The sequence below is a fragment of the Halichoerus grypus genome, chromosome 3 (assembly GCF_964656455.1).
Source record: "Halichoerus grypus chromosome 3, mHalGry1.hap1.1, whole genome shotgun sequence".
Lineage (NCBI taxonomy): Eukaryota > Metazoa > Chordata > Mammalia > Carnivora > Phocidae > Halichoerus > Halichoerus grypus.
In genome coordinates, this window is record NC_135714.1 from 97,836,113 (window position 1) to 97,859,791 (window position 23,679).

General features: G+C 42.0%; 1 protein-coding gene and 1 pseudogene across 3 annotated transcripts in view; both read left to right on the top strand.

The window, feature by feature from the left end:
* Positions 1 to 23,679, top strand: part of SYNPO2 (synaptopodin 2) — a 166,128-nt gene that overhangs the window by 62,081 nt on the left and 80,368 nt on the right. The window lies entirely within an intron of this gene.
* On the top strand, positions 4,232 to 9,832 carry LOC118535470 (keratin, type II cytoskeletal 8-like; annotated as a pseudogene).

The window sequence follows — 23,679 nt, forward strand, 5'->3', positions numbered from 1 at the left end:
ATAAGTCTATGAGGGAAGTATGATATTGTTCTCAGTTTTACAGATGAGGAAGCTGATGCATAAGCAAATACATTACCCAAGATCACACAGGTAGTAAGTGATGGACTTGAACCCAAAGAGTCTGGCTCTAGTCTTCATGCTCTTTTCCACCAGGCCAAACTGCCTCCGTCCTCAGAGAAGGTATAACATGATGGGAAGTTTAAATCGTCACATATGAAATGTGAAATACCTCCATTCCACAACATGAAGCGTCCCACAACAGTGTGTGCTTAGATGGCACGTGGACCCTGAGGCAGGGGTAGCTGCAGATTGGCAATGTCTGTTTCCCAACCATCTTACTGTGGACTGACATAACCAGGAGAAGCTTCTTAGGAAGGCAAGAATTGAATTTGGGCCTTCTTCAGTGGAAGAATTGGATGAGAGAAGCAGAAAACAGAAAGCAGTGTAAGGGGAGAAAGGACTTGGGCCACTGTTCAGGGACCGAAATGCACAAAGCATTACTTAAAGAGGAGCTGTAGGAAGGCCAGTCTGCTCAAAGCAACAGGGTCAACTAGAGAAAGATGGGAGATGTATTAGAAAGGTTGCTTAAATCCAGATGTTACAAGGGTGTGACTATCAGGCAAAGAATTTGGGCTTCATTTCATAGATAAAGTGGCGTCGTCTTAAGAGGTCAAGATCAAGAATGGGAAAGTGAAAAAACAGGATTTGGGAAATATTAATCTGGCAACCATGTGCAAGACTAATAGAAGGGATAATTAAAAAGGGAAGCAGGGCCCTACTCAGGAATTTGTATATTTTTCAAGATGAGGGCCCAGAATTCAATAGGTATGTTTTAAATAAATAAAAAGGAAGGACAGCATAAATCTGGAAATATTACTAAGAAAATATCAGTAGGAATGGTCTGAATGGTTAAGGAAACCCAAGGGAAAACATCAAAGATTATTTCAAAGGTTTTAAATGTGAGTAACACAAAGTAAGATGGAGTCCATGTGAGAAGAAGATACAAACTGAAATGAGAAGAGAGATTATTTGTATTTCATCATAATCAAAATTATTCCTGATTGGGTAAGTCAATTCTCACTCAGCCAACCAATCAGTAATGCTTACTGAGCATGCGTATTCAGAACACAAGAGGAAGGAAGGTTGGTGGGAGAGGTAGAGGCAAGTGTAACTCACAGTAAAATAAACTGTAGAGCTTGGGTGATCTTAGCTCTAATTTCCTTTTCTTTTGGTACATGGATAATAGATGTAGGAAGGTGACATGGTGATAACAAGCTTATGGACTCACACAATAGATCCCAGGAGTGTCCTGACAAATTTCATCAATGGAATGGATTTTTGAACTGTGGTCTTTATTTTTTTTTTTTAATTTTATTATGTTATGTTAGTCACCATACAATACATCATTAGTTTTTGATGTGGTGATCCACGATCCATTGTTTTCATATAACACCCAGTGCTCCATGCAGTATATGCCCTCTTTAATACCCATCACCAGGCTAACCAATCCCCTCACCCCCCTCCCCTCTAGAACCCTCAGTTTGTTTCTCAGAGTCCATAGTCTCTGATGGTTCATCTCTCCCTCCAATTCCCTCCCCCCATTTTTCCCTTCCTTCTCCTAATGTCCTCCATGCTGTTCCTTATGTTCCACAAATAAGTGAAACCATATGATAATTGACTTTCTCTGCTTGACTTATTTCACTTAGCATAATCTCCTCCAGTCCCATCCATGTTGATGTAAAAGTTGGGTATTCATCCTTTCTGATGGCTGAGTAATATTCCATTGTATATATGGACCACATCTTCTTTATCCATTCATCTGTTGAAGGGCATCTGTGGTCTTTATTTAGAAAACCCAATCCCCCTAAACACGGGAGTTTCCTCCCAAGGGAAGTTCACTGTGATCTTCCATGGCAGGGACCTCCTGGGTGCTTCTGATTTGAAAGGCTCTTGAGAATCAGTGAAGAGAATTAGGAGGTGCACTGGGGTCCATCAACACACCCACCCAGGAAATCAGAGGCCAGGTCTCACATCTCTCTGGCCTTTGGTCAGTATGTAAGAGCATGTGCTTGGGAATTAGATCTGGATTCAAACCCTAGCTCCTCCATTTATCAGAATTATGATTTGGAAAGTCATTTAATCATTTATCATCTATAAAGATGGAAGTAATAACCCTATATCAATGTTTATTGTTAAATGCTCTGTTCATGTGACACACTATTTTATTTTATTTTATTTTATTTTATTTTATTTTATTTTAGAGAGAGTGAGCATGCTCGGAGGGGAGGGGCAGAGGGAGAGGGAGAGAGAAAATCCTAAGCAGGCTCCACACTCAGCACGGAGGCCAACATGGGGTCCATCTCACGAACTTAAGATCATGACCTGAGCAGAAATCAAGAGTCAGATGCTTAACCGACTGAGCCACCCAGGCGCCCCCATGTGACACACTAAATACATGAGAGCTACTCTATTATTTAAGGAGGTCCATGGAAAGAAGAGTGCTTATCTTAGTTGATTCTGACCCCTGAGTAGTGTCAGAAGGGCTCAATCCAGATTCTTTTACTACATAATAAAATGGCTTGCATCTTTGACCCTATCAAAGCCCTTCCATGCCCACCAATCATGTTATTCTCACAACAGACCTGTGAGTTAGTCAGTGTGTTTGTTAGTCCTCCTTTTTGCAGATGGAGAGGATCTTCAGAAAGGGGCAAAGAGTTGTTTCAATCCTAAATGAGGTCACAGAGCCTGAACTGGAACCCAGGGCTGCTCACTCCTGTCAGAGCCTGATGGGAAAAAGCCTGCTGCCAGTTTTCTTGTGAAAATACCCGTCCACTTATGTAGTGAACATAGTGCAGAAATGAGCTAATTCTCTAGTCACATCAAAGAGCTGCTTGTTGAACTTTTGACTTTTGGCAAGTCTTAGCCTCAGCAGTTCCTTGACATTCTTTCTACTTTAACTTTTAGTTTTCAAGGCACTTTTAAATTTATTCTTAGCATTCTTGAAGAGTAGGCATTTTTTTTTATTTTTTTCACTTCTCAAAAAAGTATGTAGTTATGTTCCCATTAAGTCCCCATTACCCATCCAAATACTTACTCAAATCAGAATGTTGGTTTGGATATATGTGGTGTGTGTATGGAGGAGGGGCGCATGTTAGTTAACATGAGGAAAAGGAAAGTGCAAGTAAAATTAATCTCAAAGACTTTGAGATATGTCATACTACTCTAAATCTTCTGATTTTAAATATAAAATATGCTTTTCTTTAATTTTGTATAACAAGTTAATTAATTGGTCCATTATTTTTTATAAAGATTTTATTTACTTATTTGAGAGAGAGAGAGAGAGAGTGAGCATGAGCGGGGTGGAGGAAGGGCAAACGCAGAGGGAGAAGCAGAAGCAGACTCCCCACTGAACAGGGAGCCCGACTCGGGGCTCGATCCCAGGACCCCAGGATCATGACCTGAGCCAAAGGCAGCCGCTTAACTGACTGAGCCACCCAGGAGCCCCAGTCCATTATTTAATAAAATTTTGTACTTGCTTGGGAAGCATAAGGTCCTACACAAGCAGGTTTCAGTCTTAGGTAACTTTGTTTACCTCTTAGGACCTTGTGGCAGGTAGGAGAGGGGGTGGGAAAGAGAGGGGGTCAAAAGTATGACAGCCATTTCTGAATCCATCTCTTGTGAGATCAGGATCCCAAACAGCTCTGCTCTGCAACTTGTCCATAGTTGCATGAGTGGAGGAAAACTGTAGAAAATTCTCCACACCTCCTCTGGCAGTCTTCAGCCATCTCAGACTGCTTCAGTCATCATTTCTCTTCTAGAAGCAAGATGACTTTGTTAGAAGAATAGTTGAAATTTTCCCTCAATTTGCTCCCCCTCAAATTTTTGAGGGTTAAGTCCTAGAATGATCTGCCAGCTACCAAGGGAGACACACTTGGGAAAAAGGAAAAAAAAAAGACCAGTGTTCCTGCATTCTGAAGTCATACATTCAGTTTTACTTTGATTTAAAATATATGTTTCCCCAAGGCACCAATTTTTATGTTCTAGGACAGATGACATTTTGACCCTATGTGATATATTTCTATTCAAAGGATTTTAGGATATGTTTGTTCGTCAGTAAGTAAAGGTGAGATGTATTGACTATAAAGTTATTGGTAACACAGAATTTCTTATTTTTATGAAAAGACAAGGAGTATATTTTCCCTGGGAGTGAGGAATAAATTGCAGCACCGAGATGTATATCCCATCCCCACATCAAGGCATCGAAGGAAAGCAGCTCCCTCCAATCATCACGCTCCATCCTTTTCACTTCATGGACCAATCATGGAGGTTTGCATCCTAAATTTAACTTTAGAAGTTTGCTGCAAGTTCCAAAGAATTCCCTAAACAGGTTTCAAATGTTAGCGCTTTGTGGGCTTGGGAATGAAGAATTAAAAGAAGAGCAATGATTACCGTTACGAAAAAAACTTGGCACAAAATGAAACAGGTTTTCACTCTCTCTCTCTCTCTTTCCATGTACTCACCTAAAGCAATAAATGTGTGGGTGATTACCCCTGAGTTTTCCCAATAATCTCAAGGCAGTTTAATGGCATGGGCAATGGGCTTTTTAAAAGATCACTATAAACATTCATTTCAATTCAAGGAGTATCTTTTAAACTTACTCTGGGACAAATCTGGTACAAAGAAACATGCGAGGTACAGAAGAAACTTGACCCCCAGGCCCTCTCTGATTGTCTGTGACCATCCTGCTGCCCAGCCATTCTTTCCTAGCTCCCCCTCCTCTCCCAACTTATGCATGTTGGAGTCTAAGGCCCTATACTTGGAATGTCCGCCTTGGAGGAATCTTTTGTCTTCTCTATGCTCTCTCCCTACGTGTAGTGGGCTGAATGGTGGTCCCAAAGAAATATGTTCACACCCTAATTTCCAGAACTTGTGATGTTAGTGAATGTTACCTTATTTGGGAAAAGGGGTCTTTGCAGATGTAATTATGTTAAGGAATTTGAGATGAAGAGATCATGCTGAATTATTCAGGTAGAACCTAAATCTAATGATAACTGTCTTTATAAGAAACACACAAAGGGAGGGGCACCTAGGTGGCTCAGTCGGTTAAGCATCTGCCTTCGGCTCAGGTCATGATCTCAGGGTCTTGGGATTGAGCCCCTGCATTGGGCTCCCTGCTCAGCAGGAAGACTGCTTCTCCCTCTCTCTCTGGCCCTCTCCTCCACTTGTGCTCTCTCTCCCTCTCTCTCAAATAAATAAAATCTTAAAAAAAAAAAAAAAAAAAAAAGACACACAGGGGAGATTTGACAGACAGAAGGGGAGGAGGAAATGTGACCAAAGAGGTAGAGCTTGGAGTGATATGGTCACACAAGGCCACAAGTCAAGGATTGCTGACAGCCTCCAGAAGCCAAATGAGCGAAAATATGCATTCTCCCCTAGAGTCTCCAGAGGGAATGCAGCTCCTACAGACACCTTGATTTTGAACTTATGGCCTCCAGACTGTGAGAGAATAAATTTCTATTGTGTGTGTGTGCGGTTTTTTTTTTAAGATTTTATTTATTTATTTGACAGAGAGAGACACAGCGAGAGAGGGGCCACAAGCAGGGGGAGTGGGAGAGGGAGAAGCAGGCTTCCCGCTGAGCAGGGAGCCTGATGCGGGGCTCAATCCCAGGACCCTGGGATCATGACCTGAGCCAAAGGCAGATGCTTAACCGACTGAGCCACCCAGGTGCCCCAAATTTCTATTGTGTTAAGTCACCAGTTTATAGTCATTTGTTACAGCATCCACAGGAAACTCATACACTAGGTGACCTCATCTAATCTCTCATCTTCATATTCCATCCATAGATTCAAATTTTCAAACCTGACCTCTCCTCAGAGTGCCATACCCAACATATTATCTAACTGCGTGCTGGACGTCTCCACTTGGATATCAAGAGATATCTCAAATTTAATATAGCTAAAGGAATTCTTGATTTCCAACCTTTAAACTCACAAATCTACTTCCAAGTCTTCCCCATTAATAAATGTCACTGCTACCTCAGGTTTAAGGCTAGTTCCAACTACTTCATGGCTCTAGCAAAGAACCTAAGCATCATGCTTGATTCTTTTTTTTTTTTTTTTAAGATTTTATTTATTTATTTGACAGAGAGAGACACAGCGAGAGAGGAAACACAAGCAGGGGGAGTGGGAGAGGGAGAAGCAGGCTTTCCACAGAGCAGGGAGCCCGATATAGGGCTGGATCCCAGGACACTGGGATCATGACCTGAACTGAAGGCAGACCCTTAACGACTGAGCCAACCAGGCACCACACCATGCTTGATTCTTCTTCTCAATACCTGCCACCTAATTCCTAGATGAATCCTTCCTGGCTACTACCTTAGTCCATCGTCTCTGACTCAGGTTTCTGTTACAGACTTCTAATTCTCTCTGCCTCTACTCTCGTCTCTCTCCACTAAAGCCAGCATAAACTTCCTACAGTGTAACTCAGATCCTATTACTCTCTGCCTAAGATGTTTTAATAGCTTTCTATTACAGTTAGAATAATATCCAAATTTCTTACCTTGGTCTACAATAATGGTTCTCAACTGGAGGCTTTTTTGCTCCGCATTTTGTACTTGCCCATTTGGCAATCCCCATTTGGTAATTGCAGATGCTTAGGTTCTTTGATTGTCTCTAGGGAGAGCCTACTGGCGCCTAGTGGGTAGAGCCCAGGAATGCTGCTAAACATCCTACACCGCACAGAACAGCTCCCCGTTGTAAAGAATTATCTGGTCCTCAATGTCAGTAGTGCCAAGGTTGAGAAATCCTAGCCTGCAGAGTCCACATGAGCTGATTGTTATCTGCCTTCTGTTGTCTCATTTCCTTCTACTCTTCCTTAAATATGCCAAGCTTGTCCACATTTCAGAGCTTTTGCATAGACTTTGGGATGAAACATATTTTCCTAGATCTTTGCATCTCTGTATCTTCATTATTCAGGTGTGAGCTCAAATATTACCTCCTCAGAGAGGAATTCCCCATCTCAAGTGGCCTAAACCATCCTACCCCCAGTTGCTCTATCACATTAGCCTATTTTTACCTTCTATATGATTGCTCTAATTGGTACTTTAACTTAATTATATCGGTGTTTGTCTACTGTTGGCTTCTTTGCTCAAAGATTTAAGGTCCTCTAAGGTCTTCCAAGCTCTTTGCTAGTTGCACCTGCTGCCGTACCTGGCACAGAGTAAGTGCTCAGTGAATATTTATCAAATCACTGGCATACAAATGTAAAGCCATAGAGGATAATTAAATAGCTCATAAAACGTTTGGTGCCAAAAGTGATGCGGTGAATCACCAGGAAGGCAGGTTTATTTCTAGCCCTTGTTAATTTCTAGTATATGGCTCTGGGTGTTACCTCCATTAAAGACCTAACTCCACTGACAGAAGGAGTGGTTGGGATGTTAAGCCTACCTTGTTTGTAGAAAAGATGTAATTTTACCTTTGACTCTATTCCGAAGACAAAGCAGGCTTTCAGGTAGTAGATGGCTGGTAATCAGTTGTTAATATGGTTGTGGATTTTGAAGCATCCACATAGAAATAACAGATGAATCCTTAAAAGCAGAGAAGTCCACTGAGGGATTGCTTTCGGAGAGAAAAATCACGAATTTGCTCTGAAAGAACCTAGTGTTAGGAACAGAGAAGAAAGAAGGGTCAAAGGAAATAGAGAAAACTGGTTAGAAAAGTAATAGGAAAACAAAACAAAACAAAGTCTCTGAGGGCCCAGGTCATGGAGTGAGAGAAGACAGCCAATTTATAAAAAAACATTGTTAACCCACCTAGAAGCCAATTCTCAGCTCCTTCTTGAACCTCTGTCAGCTTCAGTCTATTGGCTTCCTCTCCAGCCTCCACCATCAGGGTGACCCAGAAGTCCTACGAGTTGTCCACCTCTGGCCCCCAGGGCCTTCAGCAGCCATTCCTACACAAGCATGCCTGGCGCCCACATCAGCTTCTCCACTTTCTCTCAGGTAGGCTGCAGCAGCAGCTTCCGTGGTGGCCTAGGCACCAGCATGAGTGTGGTCAGGAGTTACGGCAGGGTGCGGAGTGTGGGGGGCATCACAGCTGTCTCAGTGAACCAGAGCCTGCTGAGCCCCCTTAAGCTGGGGGTGGACCCCAACATCCAGGCTGTGTACACCCCAGAGAAGGAGCAGATCAAGACCCTCAACAACAAGTTTGCCTCCTTCATCGACAAGATGCAGCACCTGGAGCAGCAGAACAAAATTCGGGAGACCAAGTTGAGCCTCCTACAGCAGCAGAAGACAGCTCAGAGCAACATGGACAGCACGTTCAAGAGCTCCATCAACCACCTTCCAAGGCGGCTGGACACACAGGGCCAGGAGAAGCTGAAGCTGGAGGTGGAGCTTGGCAACATTCATGGGCTGGTGAAGGACTTTAAGAATAAATACAAGGAGGACCATGAGAGACTATGGACTCTGAGAAACAAACTGGTGGTTCTAGAGGGGAGGGGGATGGGGGGATGGGTTAGCCTGGTGATGGGTATTAAAGAGGGCACGTACTGAATGGAGCACTGGGTGTTATACGCAAACAATGAATCATGGAACACTACATCAAGAACTAATGATGTAATGTATGGTGACTAACATAACATAATAAAATAAAATTTTTAAAAAAAGAATAAATACAAGGAGGAGATCAAAGAGCATGCAGACATGGAGAATGAATTTGTCTTCATCAAGAAGGATGTGGACTAAGCTTACATGAACACGGTAGAGCTGGAGCCCCGCCTGGAAGGGCGGACCGATGAGATCAGCTTCTTAAGGCAGCTGTATGAAGAGGAGATCCATGAGTTGCAGTCTCAGATCTCGTTCACATCCATGGTCCTGTCCATGAACAACAGCCGCTCCCTGAACCTGGACGGCATCATCACCAAGGTCAAAGCCCAGTATGAGGAGGACATCACCAACCACAGCCAGGTTGAGGCCAGACCATGTACCAGATCAAGTACAAGGAGCTGTAGACATTGGCTGGGAAGCACAGGGATGACCTCCATCCCATGAAGACAGTTTTCTGAGAAGAAACAAATATAAGCCAACTCCAGGCTGAGATCGGGGACCTCAAAGGCCAGAGGGCTTCCCTGGAAGCCACTATAGGGTGAGCAGCGCAGGGAGCTGGCTGTTAAGGATGCCAATGCCAAGCTGGCCGAGCTGGAGGCTACCCTGCAGCAAGCTAAGCAGGACATGGTGCGGCAGCTGCGTGAGTACCGGGAGCTCCTGAACGACGAGCTGGCCCTGGACATTGAGTTCGCCACCGAACATGAGTATCCATACTAAGACCACCAGTGGCTACTCCAGTGGGCTGAGCTGGGCCTAAGGAAGCCTCACCAGTCCTGGCCTCAACTATGGCCCGAGCTCCTTCCAGCCTAGTTTTGGCTCAGCAGGGGCTCCAGCTCCTTCAGCCGTGTGAACCCCAACAAGGCTGTGGTTGTGAAGATCGAGACTGTGATGGAAAGCTAGTGTCTGAGTGGTCTCATGTCCTGTCCAAGTGAAAAACCACTGTGGTCCCTCCCAGCCTCCCATCTCCTGTGGCTGCCATAGAGCCTTGTGGAAGGAGCTGTGCCAGGGAGCATCAGGAACAGGAGAGCCACCTAAGGCTCAGCCCCAGTCCTCAGCCTACCCTTGGGGGGGAGTCTACTGCCCTGGGTACCCCCTCGCCCATGCCCCCAACTAAAAGCCAATTCAAATGTCTTTTCCCAAATAAAGCCTCTGATGGCTCTGCCAGTGTTCCCCCCACACACACCAGTAAAAATAAATAAATAAATAAAAGAAGAATTGCTGATGCATTTTTGGAACTTTGTGCTTTTGTGTTGGGGGTACACGTTCCTTCCATTAGCAGTGAATAACTGAAAAGTTTTTGGCAAAGCAAAAATAAATTTAGCTATAAAGAAGTACCTACAAACAGAGAAGGTAATGAAAATATTCAGTTCTTACTTTCTAAAAATGTTAACCCTGCTATGAAATTCCTGTAATCCTAAAGGGTTTTGGGATAATCCTCAGACTGCTAATTTTTCTATTATCTATTTTACTTATTAGGAAAAAGTCTGATAATTTCTAATAGCTTCAAAGTGTTGGAGATAGAAGTTATTCTGTTCCCTTTCACCCTGTGTTGAGTGGTTGAGAAATCATCAAGGGAGATTGGCAAAATTAGGAATTGGCAAAAGCTTCCATCTGCCCCAAACTGATCCAGTCCTGTTTCCATGTTTGGAAATGGTTTCTTGAGCTTATCCACACTTTGTTGGCAGGTCATATCTTTGCAGGATGACAGGCACTTTTCTTTCTACCACCCGCTAGCCATGATCCTGGCCTTGGGGAATGCAAACCGTCTGTCATGTCCAGAATCAGAGGGCAAATAAACTGAGGACCAAGTGAAATTATGGGTGCAGCCATTGTGTATGAACTAACTGCTTTGCAACCACACATCATTGAGCTTGCCTTATAGAGGCGTATTTTGTCCCATCATATGAAGAGAGAAGTGAAGGAGAGGACATTTTTGAAACATGGGTACAGAAGGAGAATTTAATATATCTGATAATGAACTCAATTACTACATTTTATTCTAAGAAAGAATCACTTCTGTAACACTTTTAGGGAGAGGATACATTGTTGTGCCCAAAGTCAGATACTTTGCAGGAGGCATCCTGGGCAGATATCTAACCCCTTAGACCATTACAGTGAGTAGGCAGACTGTTCTTTCTGTCCTACTTAAGCACATTTTCATCTAGGAGAAACTAAACTTTAATCCTATCTACAATTTCAGAGGTGGATTAGTTCAGTTTAAGGGCATATTGATACAAGCCAGCAGACTCAGAAATCATTTTGCCTGACTTACTGATCAGTAACTGCTGTTTCAATGTTTAATATATCTTCAACAATAAGAGAAACTTAAGACATTGGGATTTTCATGGATTTAGACCTGGTCCCAACAATTATTTTTAAGTTTTGTATCTTTAACTTTTTAAAAAACATTAGATTTTACTTATTCCTTCTGTCGATTGATCAAAAACAAAGGGAAATGAGGATCAACTGGCTTTTTAAAATTGGTATTATTAAATGTTGTTAGGATTCATTCCACTGTCTGTAAAACCTTCATTGTAAGGGTGTCTCTCCCAATCTTCGGACCTAACAACTTGCATTAAGTGTTTTGCATAAAGTTCTGGGAAACCTGTATTCACCAGTTAAGTACTGGCTCTAGGCAAACTCAGAAGCTTGGAGACCAGAACTGTCCTGGGAACATCCTGTCCTTGAAATGTGAATATTTCTAATCAAGTGCTGGCCAGGCGATGCATGCCTTTCCCTGAGACAGGCCTAGCAGGCCTAGTAGGATGCGCATGGCCTTTGCATTAGAGGAGGATCACCTTATGAAGACCATCCACCAGGCTTTGGAATTTCAACCTAATTCTAGAACATGGAGCAGATGCCAAAGGAGGTTTTAGAGGGTAAGAGATAAACCAGAGATAAAGGAAAAAACAAAACAAAACAAAAACATTGCCTGAGGAAACCTTCAGGTTTTATATATTAGGGTTGGATTCTCATTCTCTCCCTCCATCCTTCCCTCTCTCTCTCTCTGTCTCTATTTCTCTCTTCCTTCCTCCTTCTCTCCCATTGGATTCTTTCATTAACCATAGGTGGTTCTTAATGAAGAAGATCTGTGATAAAAGCATTCATCTATTCATTCAACAAATACTAACTACTCTCTGTTAGACACTGTGCTAGAGATATTGATGCTCTTACAAATAAGAAAACCCCTGCCTTCAAGGAACGCATAATCTGAAAGGCATCACAGACAAGAAAAATAACCTTTATGGCAGGATGCATAATGTGTCCCAGGTATTAGCTGGGACCTCCTGGCCCCTTGGGACCTGGCAAAGACGAGCCTCACAAAACTCCCATTTCATGTCTCTCTGAAGGCCAAAGCATGTTCCCAAGATTCCTGTTACATTCGCAGTCAGCTTTGCTCTGATTTCCTGCTTTCTGATGTTCTCTGCATCTTGTAGATGTTCTTTTATTTCTGTTCTGACATAGACCCAGGGTTGGGACAACTCCTCTTCTGTTCCCTCCCACACCCGGGTGGGCCTCTCTTCCTCCCACACAAAAGAATCATGAAAATAAGGTTATTATACTGATACTATGTTTTAGAACTTGAACTGAGAGTTTTGGGGTCATGAGAGAGCACAGTAATAAACTTCAAATGACATAAGGCACATTCCTGTCGTGGGGTCTATCTGGTACCCATCACCGGGGCCTTCTCAGTGTCTGCTTCACTTCACAGAGCACTCAGATGTCCTCCTGCCTTCTCTTCTGCCTCCTGATTCTCTTCCTCATGCCATCCCTCCTGCACTGTATTCTGCCTCTCCCCCCACACTCCAGTTCTGGAATATTCTTGCTCTCTATTATCCAGAGTAAGGCTTTCCTTGTCATGCACTCCAAAATTCAAGCGCAAGCCCATCTTGTTCACACCTAAATCCTTCCTGGTACTTAGGCAATGGGCCTTTCATGTTCTAGAATCCACTTTCTGTTCTCCATATAGAAGGCAGTGTAGCTGCATACTGTTTTCCCCTCTCTTTTATCTGTACTGATTGACTTATACACTCATTCAACAATATTTGTTGGATGTCTGCTGTGGATCAGGTACCACTCTGGATGCTGAGAGTAAAACTGTGTACGAGATGGACACAGGTCCTATCCTCATGAATTTACATTCCAGGAAGAATGTACAAGATGCTAAGAAGAAACAGAAAGGCCCCACCTCATTCTGGGATAGGATTGCACATCATGGAGAGCTAAGTCTGACAAGACAAGCAGGATTAATCTAGGTCACTCAAAGGATAGCATTTCAGACAGAGGGACTCAATGACAAAAGTTGGCTCTGAAGTTCTCCACCATTCAGTCGAGCTGCTGGAATGAAAAGGGAAACAGAAATTGTGGTTTATTTCCAACATCTCTCCCTCCAGCTCCCACACCTCCATACTCAAGCAATAGCTTTTGAGCAGAGTTGAGGTATGAGCTCTCTAATGAGGAAGACAAGGCACAGTCTCCTACCCTTTTCAGTTTCTGGGTGGAGTCAAGGGTCTGACAGTCTGGTTTGAATTGGTTTCTCTTTCCCAGAGGCTGGGCCCTGGAGCACAGCTCTCTCCTCACCCAGGTAGATCCCAGGGAAGGAGCTTCTCTGCAATCTTGTCTTGGAGAATGGAAGTCAGGATATGGCTGGAGGGTTTGGTCATGCTCATAAAGAGCCGTGAGATTTGGAATTGGGTCCCAGGGCTGTTGTTAGTTTATATGGAACATTTATGCAAAACTGAAAAACAAAACAAAGCAAAACAAAACCCTGCCACTTCTTCTGGGATGATGCAACCCATGGTCAGGGTACAGGCTTTGAGAAGGGAAAGGTCCCCTCTACTGGGGTGCTGCCTAAACGAAAGGTAATCCACTTTGTCCCAGGTTGTGCAGATTCTATAAATGTAGTTTGAATAGATCGATGAGGTTCTTATAGTACCTAAATCCATGGATATACTCAAATTGTAGGTCTTTCCTCACAAGGCTCTGAATGATTAGCTGATAAAATGGCAGTGTTTAAGGAACTGTACATCACAATCGGTACATCTTTTCCGTTCTTCTTATCCAATTACTTAAAAGTAACAGTAATAATGGTTAACCTTTATTGGGCATACTTGACATGTTCCAGGCACTGCACTAAGTAGTTTATAGAGATTAACTCCATGAATTCTTACAACAACCCTATGACTTACACATCATCAGTCCCATTTAATGTTTCAGAAAACAGAGGCCTAGGTGGTTGAACTCAGCTAGTGAGTGGGTTTTAACTTAGAGCCCATTTTAACTCCCACTCTATACCGCCTGTTTTCTTTTCTTTCCCTGCTTTCTTCCTTTCTCTCTCCTCCCTCTCTCTCCTGCCCCATGGGAACAAACCCTTGCAGAGAAGCCAGGTCAATGAGGTATGCATTGTGCTTCCTGATAACTCTATGATTGACCTCTGATTTCTGAACGGCCCTGAGACTGGGCTTTCTAAACAAATAGCTTCCCTTTGTTGTTTGGCGTATGCCGAAGAGTTCAGGATTCTGAAAATCCTGGTTTCAGGTTTCCAAACCAGTAGGTCATGCCCAGAGCCTAATCCTTGCCGGGTGGTAACATGTCACCACACAAGAAAACATAGCTGTACTTGGCCCTTGGCAGGAGGCTCTGTGGCTTTTCTGGCCAGCCCAACCGAAGGCACAGTGGAGAAGCCCCCATCCATGGTCATTTCTAGAGAACTCTTCGCCATGTGGGGAAAACAGATATAGAATAGTACCTGGTAGTTTCTCTACAAAAGGCTCCATGTTTTCCTTATGTTTTTGGCACACCTCAGGATAATTCCCTTAGGTATTAGCCATCTCCTCAAAAAATCATAAGATACACAACATTTTAACCAAAGTTTGTAGATAAAAACTGGGGCCACAATAGTGGTACTCCCCTTGACTTGGCTTTGAAAAACCTTTATACTCTAAAAAAAATGTAGCGTCTACTTGAAACATAGATCTATTCATGCACCTTTAATCTTTGTTAAAGATCGTGATATAATGAAGATGCATAGCTAATCCAGAAAATGTCTAATTTTGGTGAAAAATGTACAACATCCAATATATTAACTTCCAAATAAGATAACCTGGTGCTCTCAGTTATTGGTTTCCAAAGACTCGTTGAACATTTCCTTGTTTGGCTTTGGAGGAATTTGCTCTGGGATTTCAGCCTGGCCCTTGACTTGCTGAAAGACTACAGACTTAGAGCAAGCAGGCAGAGAAGCCAACTAGCGAAAATGAAAGTAAGAGGTCCTGGGCCCGATGCTTAGTGTGTGTTCTTTAAAGAAGGAAAAACTCCTGCAGGGTCAGGGGAATGTCACTGGCAGCCCCAGAACTTGGGAACGCCAATCAGACATCATGTACTCCAGACAGATCAACAAAGTCCAGAGGCAAAATGTTTCATTGTAACTGATACAGCAGTGTCCTGGCTTCTCTGAGATGTCTTCTCTCCCAGAGGTTGTTATTTTACCATTAGCCATTTAACCCTTTCCCCTGATGTTGACATACCTAACTCAGTAGGGAAAGTGAGTGGTAGATCTTCCAGACCGAAGCCCAGGCTTGGAAGGTTACAGCTAAGAAAGCATCCGTAGCCAGGTCCAGTCCCATTTAGTAAAATTTCTAACCATGATACAGTGCTGGGGCATGCCCAGAAGGGAACCAGATATGCATGCATTAGCTGAGGTGAAAAGAACAGTGTCTTCCTCTTAGTTGGGGTTGGGGTAGGGGTCAGGGAGTGACAAGGTCTTATTTTTGAAAATTGTGAAATAAATATTGATTAAAATGTGTAACATTAACATCTCCTCACCTCTTGAGAACTTTTACAGAGAGTGATTGTGAACACTATTGCATTTTTCTTTTCTTTGTTTTAAAGATTTTATTTATTTATTTGACACACAAAGAGAGAGAGAGAGAGCACACACAAGTAGGCAGAGTGGTAGAAAGAGGGAGAGGGAGAAGCAGGCTCGCCACTGAGCAGGGAGCCCAATGAGGGACTTGATCCCAGGATCCCGGAATCCTGACCTGAGCCACTTAACCGACTGAGCCACCCAGGCGCCCCTCTACTGCATTTTTCTTTCCTTTTTTTTTTTTTTTTTTAAGATTTTATTTATTTATTTGACAGAGAGAGACACAACGAGAGAGGGAACACAAGCAGGGGGAGTGGGAGAGGGAGAAGCAGGCTTCCCGCGGAGCAGGGAGCCCGATGCGGGGCTCGATCCCAGGACCCTGGGATCATGACCTGAGCCGAAGGCAGACGCTTAACGACTGAGCCACCCAGGTGCCCTCTACTGCATTTTTCAAGTGAGGTTTCCTAAGACCTTTGAACCCTGAGAAGCACATCAGAAGTCCTAAGTCTAACTGTTAAATATTATGAAATATGGTGTGGCAAAATAAAAACTTTAAAGTAAGAGGAGCAAGAAGACCTCTGTTCTGCTTATACCTTAGCCTTCTCTAGTTGAGAGAATCTAGTAACTTTTCCATGATCATTAGTTGACCGTAAGGACCCCTTGAAGCTCTTAAATTCTCTGCTAATATAAGCACAGCACTCTGTCTGATAGGTTTCCACAGTTTTAGTGTCTCCTACACCATGTAGGTAAATTTTAGACCAAGGTCACAGTGTAGTATTATCCTCTAAAACATTTTTCTGTTATACTCAAGTGAACTGTGAATCCCTGAAGTGCTAGATAGGTATTTCATTGCACTTTGTGAACGTTCTATATGGCTTCAAAAATACATCTGAGACTAAAAATGTATTGTCTTTCAAACCACTTTCATGTATGGTGTTTAAAATGGAAAATGCAATTATAAGGAAATACAATATTTCTCTCCAGATTGTAATAAAAGGTTTATATGATCAATTAACAGTGCTTTCACTGCCCTCTGCTGCATTAAAGAGAACACTGAATTTGGAGAGCTTAGTCTTACATCTGATTGGGGAAGGCCAACTTTTCCTTTATGGTCGTTGTTATTAATGCTTACTGGCATATTCCAAGTGTAACACTATCTGACTTGGAAAATCTCAATAATGAAGCAGCCAATGACCCAAAACCAAATAAGCACTCTGTTCTTGTGAGTCAGGATTTTCTGGGGTTTTATTAGGTTCTGGGTGTTCTTTCTACAAGATCACTAATATATATGGAAATAGCTGTTTATTTAGAAGGTGATTATAAAGGTTTTTAATACCTGTTATCTTTTTTTAAGATTTTTATTTTTAAGTAATCTCTACACCCAACATAGGGCTTGAACCCACAACCCTGGGATCAAGCATCACATGCCCCACTGACTGAGCAAGCCAGGCATCCCAATACCTATTATTTTTTAAAATATGAAAAATTAATAGAAATGGCAATAAAACACCTTAGATGAGAACCTTGCTTCTTTAAAAAGTGGAATGAAGCTTAATAGAATTGCTTTGTGGGAATGTTCTATTATTTGCTTTTAAATATTGGGTGCTTAGCATAAGGAAAAGATTGAGTATTTTCATAGTTTCAATTATATCTTCATCTACTTTTAATTAACAACATTAAGTGCCATGTCAGTCTATTCTCTAGGGCTTCTATTTAATAATGATAGTGAAAATTAATAACATACTCATGAGCCTTCCTGGAGATATGCTTGTTATTTGTATTCATTATTGACCTAGCAAAAGCTTTACCTGAAATCTGTTTTACTCCTGAATTATAAATTATCAACAGATTTTATTCACTTAACAACAATGTGTCAAATGTCTGTTATGTATCAGGAACAAACTTATAGATGAATGTAAACTGCATTTCTGACCTAAGATGCTCACAATTTAATGGGTGTAAAATATAAATAAACATGTCTTTTGGAGAAATTTTGGGGGGGGGAGGGAAAAAAGAATTTTCCAAAGATAGTGCTCCCATTTGTGCCAATCAAGAGCCCCAGTAGTCTGATTGTTCTTGATCAGGATGTATGGCACAGTTACTAGTGACTAATTTGCTTGTAGTACTCCGCAGTGCTCACTAAGAAAAACAGGAATGGGTTTTGCAAATCTCTCTCTCTCTCTGTTTTATATATATATACCTTTTAATAACTTGATACCTTCCTTGGACAAAATGTCTGTATATACCCTAAACACCCCATTTCCTCTCCAATCACAAATGTGTTTGTAAACAATAGAAAGATAAATATACTTCCAAGGGCAGATAACCTTATTTTATTTTTATAACTCTGAAGGGATAGTAATAGAAAACTGGTTCTGTTATATCCAATTACTGCCAAAACAGAGAGCTATTGATCCAACACTCCAGAACCAAAGTGGGTATTTTTTGGTGGATGATTCTGACATTTAACTGGCTAGGAGTCAATAAACCTCTTTAGCAAGTTAGTTTATTTGGTTACCAAGAGTATGTTTTGAAAACACAAGGAATACATAAAGGGCTTTGCTTGAAGTCCTCAAATACCATATAAGGAATGCATGGGAAGTGATTGCTCAAAGTTAAATGCTTTGATAAAGTTTTTCATTTTGTTATGGTTAAGGCGGCATTTAGTTATACTTGCTTCAAAAGTTTTCAAGGATTAAGTCATTGAAGTCATACTGTATGGTGTGCAACTGGGACCTTTGATCATCCTTTCATATATATGAACCCTGAATGGAAACCTTAAGCTTCTTCTTGAGAACCTTAGCCAAGCCCAACCTGTCTCCAGTGGTCACCTCCATGAGGAAGCAGAATAGCCTTCTATTTGGACAACTTCTTTTAGTCTCTTCCATCCTGTGGTCAATATGGTTCTTCAGCTAGTTGCATCCCAGGAACACAGAGAGTGTAACATCCAACTACTATCCATCAGCCTTACCAAAAATGTGCTTAATGGAAACCTGTCCACACTAAGAAATATTTTAAGAAAAAGTTCCATAAATTGTTTTTTATTCAATAAGCATGTTGTAAAATTTTTAGGGGGCAATAATTAATCATCCTCTTCTTCCTCTTTTAATTTCACAACGAATTAAGAAATAGACCAGAGTTACTGGAAAACAGTATGGAGGTTCCTCAAAAAGTTGAAAATAGAGCTACCATATGATCCAGCAATTGCACTACTGGGTATTTACCCCAAAGATACAAAAGTAGGGACCCGAAAGGCTACGTGCACCCCGATGTTTACAGCAGCAATGTCCACAATAGCCAAACTGTGGAAAGAGCCAAGATGTCCATCAACAGATGAATGGATAAAGAAGATGTGGTATATATATGCAATGGAATATTATGCAGCCATCAAAAGGAATAAGATCTTGCCATTTGCAACGACGTGGATGGAACTGGAGGGTATTATGCTGAGCGAAATAAGTCAAACAGAGAAAGACATGTATCATATGACCTCACTGATATGAGGAATTCTTAATCTCTGGAAACAAACTGAGGGTTGCTGGAGTGGGGGGTGGGGTGGGAGGGATGGGGTGACTGGGTGATGGACACTGGGGAGGGTATGTGTTCTGGTAAGCGCTGTGAATTGTGCAGGACTGTTGAATCTCAGATCTGTACCTCTGAAACAAATAATGCAATATATGTTAAGAAAGAAAAAAAGAAGAAGAAGAATGTAGCAGGAGGGGAAGAATGAAGGGGGGGAAATCGGAGGGGGAGAAGAACCATGAGAGACGATGGACTCTGAAAAACAAACTGGGGGTTCTAGAGGGGAGGGGGTTGGGAGGATGGGTTAGCCTGGTGATGGGTATTGAGGAGGGCACGTTCTGCATGGAGCACTGGGTGTTATGCACAAACAATGAATCATGGAACACTATATCTAAAACTAATGATGTAATGTATGGGGATTAACATAACAATAAAAAAAAATTAAAAAAAAAAAAAAAAAAAAGAAATAGACCAGAGTTAGACAGATGGAGCTAAAAAAAAAAATCAGCTTTATTATTGGTAAACTTGACTTGGAGAGTATGGTTTGACCTGTGACCACATCAGTCTTCCTACAGGTTCCCTTTTTTTCCCAGAAGCATTTGCATGTGTAGGGAAAACTACCTATAATTGTAGGTACTTTATAACTCCTTGTCAATACATAAATGAATGAACCGGTCAATCATAAAGGTTAGTCCTGCTTTTTTTTCTCAGAGGAATGTCAATATAAATTCCAGAGTACAGGAAATCTTTTCACTTGTTTTGACCCCCATGACCATCTGCCTCTTTGGACCTGCTCAGCTGCTTTCAGAGGTGACAGAAAGCTCGAGTGGCTTTCGGACAGAGCACTTTTGGTACCAGCAAGAGGTCCCCTCAGCACCTTTTCCTCTTTCTCTCCCCCCTTCATCTGAAAATACAACATGTTGTTCTCTGATGTGAAGATATTGTTTGATTTCAGAGATTTGCTCAGTGCCTTAGGCCAGCTGTTGTGGCTCAAGTAGGATTAACTTAAACGCCAGTTGCTGTTTAGCAACTTACTCAAGTCAATCAACAGATATTTATTATGTGCCTTTTATACAGAAAACAAAGAGAAAAGCAGAACAAACCCATGACTCTTAAGAATGGGAAGCCAGGGGCACCTGGGTGGCTCAGTCGGTTAAGTGTCTGCCTTGGACTTGGGTCATGATCTCGGGGTCCTGGGATTGAGCACTGAATCAGGCTCCCTCTTCAGTGGGGAGTCAGCTTCTCCCTCTGTCCCTCCCCCTGCTCGTGCTTTCTCTGTCTCTCTCTTCCTCAAATAAATAAATAAAATTAAAAAAAAAAAAAGAATGGGAAGCCAGATCCTGCTGATGATTATGCTATGCCAACATTTTTAAGACAGCAGAGCCGTGAAATGCCTGCCTCAAAGGTCCCAAATGATCTAGGCTTAGAGCAATACATATCCACCTTCCTTTCAGGTTTTAACTTCAAATTATCAATTTTACTCACAGTAAAGGTGGACTTGACAATGGGACTTGGACCTGAGGCTAAACCAGAACTTCCTTTTAGGGAATTAACATTTATTAAGGTTATTTGGCCTTTGGTGACAGGCCAACCTGCTTTACCCATTCATAGACGAGAAAACTGGCAAGGAGAACAGAAGCCTAGCTGGGCCTACCTGGGGAAAGTTTAATTGCTTTCTGGATTTTGTTTTTGTTTTTTTTTTTTTAAAGGAGTGAATTTAATTTTTTTTTATTTTTTTTTAAAGGTTTTTTATTTATTTATTTGTCAGAGAGAGAGAGCGCGGGTAAGCACAAGCAGGGGGAGCTGCAGGCAGAGGGAGAAGCAGGCTCCCCGCTGAGCGGGGAGCCCGATGCGGGGCTCGATACCAGGATGCTGGGATCATGACCTGAGCTGAAGGCAGATGCTTAACGACTGAGCCACCCAGGCTGGATTTTGAAGCACAACTGAGCCCACTGCCCACAAGCACAGCCAGTATAAGACAGTAAGAGAAAGGATTGGCCATCACAAACTTTTCCATTCAATAACCATAGTATTTGGAAAAATCCTGGTTCAATGGTGTTCAGGCTCTCCACTAATCAAATTAGCTACTCCTCCCATGGGAGAAGTGACAGGAGACATCTAGAAGTATATTGTCCCATCTGTGGGAGGAATGGAATTTCCCCTTTGTGGAGAAAGTAAGAAAAGGGAAATAATGGTCTCCCCAACACTGAATTATTCCACAGGGGTAGATCTCCCCAGGCAGTCTTGGTGATCTTCAGTGTCCTGAACACCACTGCGGGTTGACATGTAGAACTCTATTTAATCTCTGTAGAAACTCTGATGTAGGAGTTAGCCTAACTTCTTCTCATGGAGACCCTCATCAGAACAGAAAAGAAAGAAAGAAGACAGAATAATATTTACCATACATACAAAAGGAAATCCGAGCCTGCAAGCAAAATCTGTACCCTTATGTTTCCCATTTGGGAAAATAAAATATTTTATATATATTTTTCTTTCCACCTCCCCCTCCTTCCAAAATGCAGGAGCTTATTTGTCCGAAGTAACCCACAAGGAAGCCTAGCAAATCTGTCTCTTACGTGCTGACTCCAGTTTCTTTCTATCATTGCCAACACTCTTGTCCTAGGATTGTCATTGGCTTTAAAGGAGTGTCATAGGTGAAAGTGTTTTGCCTATTACCTAAGAGTTAAAGTCGCATGTGTCTGGGTTTGACTCACGGCTCTGCCCTGTGCCAGCTCTGTGACCTTGGGCAAACTGCTACAGTCTGGCTGAGGCTGAGTTGGGTTTTCATCACAGGGTGAGTGCTTACTAATTTTCGTGCCTTTCCTCTGAATGTGGGAAATGAATTAGATATAGAATCAGCAATATATATTTTATAAGCTGGCTGTACCCACCAGCCTCCTGCTTTGTCTCCCCACTCACCCCATTTTTTCTTGCAGGCGGCAAATGCAGTGGAGAAATGTGAACTTTGGAATGAAACAGCCACGGGTTTGCATTACTGTTGTATCATTTATTAGCTGTGTGACTTTGGATAAATCACCAAAAGGGTCTCATTCTCTTACTGTGCTAACAATGTTAATCATAATGAGGAAAGAGACCTATATTCAGAGTCCTATCTTAAAGCAGAGAATCATAGTGTACACATCAGATATCAGATTTTTTCCTCCATTTTAGAAAGTGGTTTATATATTATATGAGGTCTTCATTTCTTCACTGACTGATTCACTTGTAAGGCATACCTGGGCACTAAATTTGTACACAAGCACACACACACACAGCTCCCACGGAAGCCAGCTTCCTTTCAGGAGAGTGCCGATTTCTTTGAGAAAGCCACAGCCCAGTGCCAGTGATAATTGGCATTTTCTGTTATGGTGATGAGTGAGGATGGGTTAATCCCTGAGCCTGTCAGGTTTGGCCAACTACCCCCCAGATTTCCCTTCATCAAATGGAAATATGCATCCTGCCAAGTACTTTCCATTTACTTTGTAAGCTTCATGTTTTTCATTGGAAATTCAATCCATGTGTGCTGAGTTATTTACTGAACTCAGAATATTATTGGGCAAATGCCAGTTCATATCCAAAAAGTTCCCTCCCCACGAAAGAACCCACCATAAAGATCCACATTTTTTTCTCTCTTCCTTTAATTTTTTATTTTAATCAGGATCAGAACTAAAAGAAGCCTCATTTGGTTCTGAAGTTACATGAAAGTTATGTGGGCTACACCAGTCAGTAGTCTCTGAACATACAAGCTAAAAGAATCATACCAAAATGAGCAATCCGCAGTCCCTCAGAACATCTTGTTAAAAGTGTCCATTCTGTATTGACTTGTTTTAAGATTCCTTTCTTCACCAAAAAGGAACTTGGTTCTTAATGTTTCCGTTTTACAGGTGAGGACACTAACAGTCAATGACTTGCTTATCATGGTCAGATGATAGGAATTTGGAAAGGAGAATGAAGAATAAGAAATAAGCACAGCTAAGGGTTAAACTCAAGTAATTATTGCATTTGAGCTAAGAAAAGAGGCATGTGGACACCTCTCGTGGGAGAGTACATTTTAGCACCCAAAGGGAATCAGCGCTTGAGTGGCAGGTGCAGCTTTTCTCAGTGGGATGAGATAAGAAGTGTTCACACAGGCATGATACCATGAGTTCTCATGCACTAGAAATATCATGTGTAGGTAGAGAGTGGATTTTTTTTAGAGCCGCGTTATACAACAGATTTTCTTATTTATGCATATTCAGTCCATCTGTAACTCCTTTGCCTGTTCTTGGCCACCAGCCTAGAAGAGGCCCAGACCCAGAATATTGTGTAAAACTGTGGGATTTTTGACAAATTAGGTTTTAATTCCCTTACGGTTCCCTGATCCACATTTATGACTTCCATTCCCAAATTGATGTGTTTAGCCCGATCTCTCATTTGCTTCTAGTCTAATTTCAACAATTCAACTGATTTTAACACAACCCTCTGCTTGAATACCTGCTAGCAATGCTCTCATGTATAATCGGTGTTATTAATGAAACATATTGGAAAGAGAGCTTGGGTTTTATTTTTATTTCCCAATATTTGATCGCCCTTCTGAGATTCCCTTGCCTCTACCAGTAACACCACCATGATTACAAATTTGCAGTCATTCTTGATTTCCACTCCCCTATAAATCTGGTCTCTTCCTGAGTCTATAGTTTTTGCTTCAAA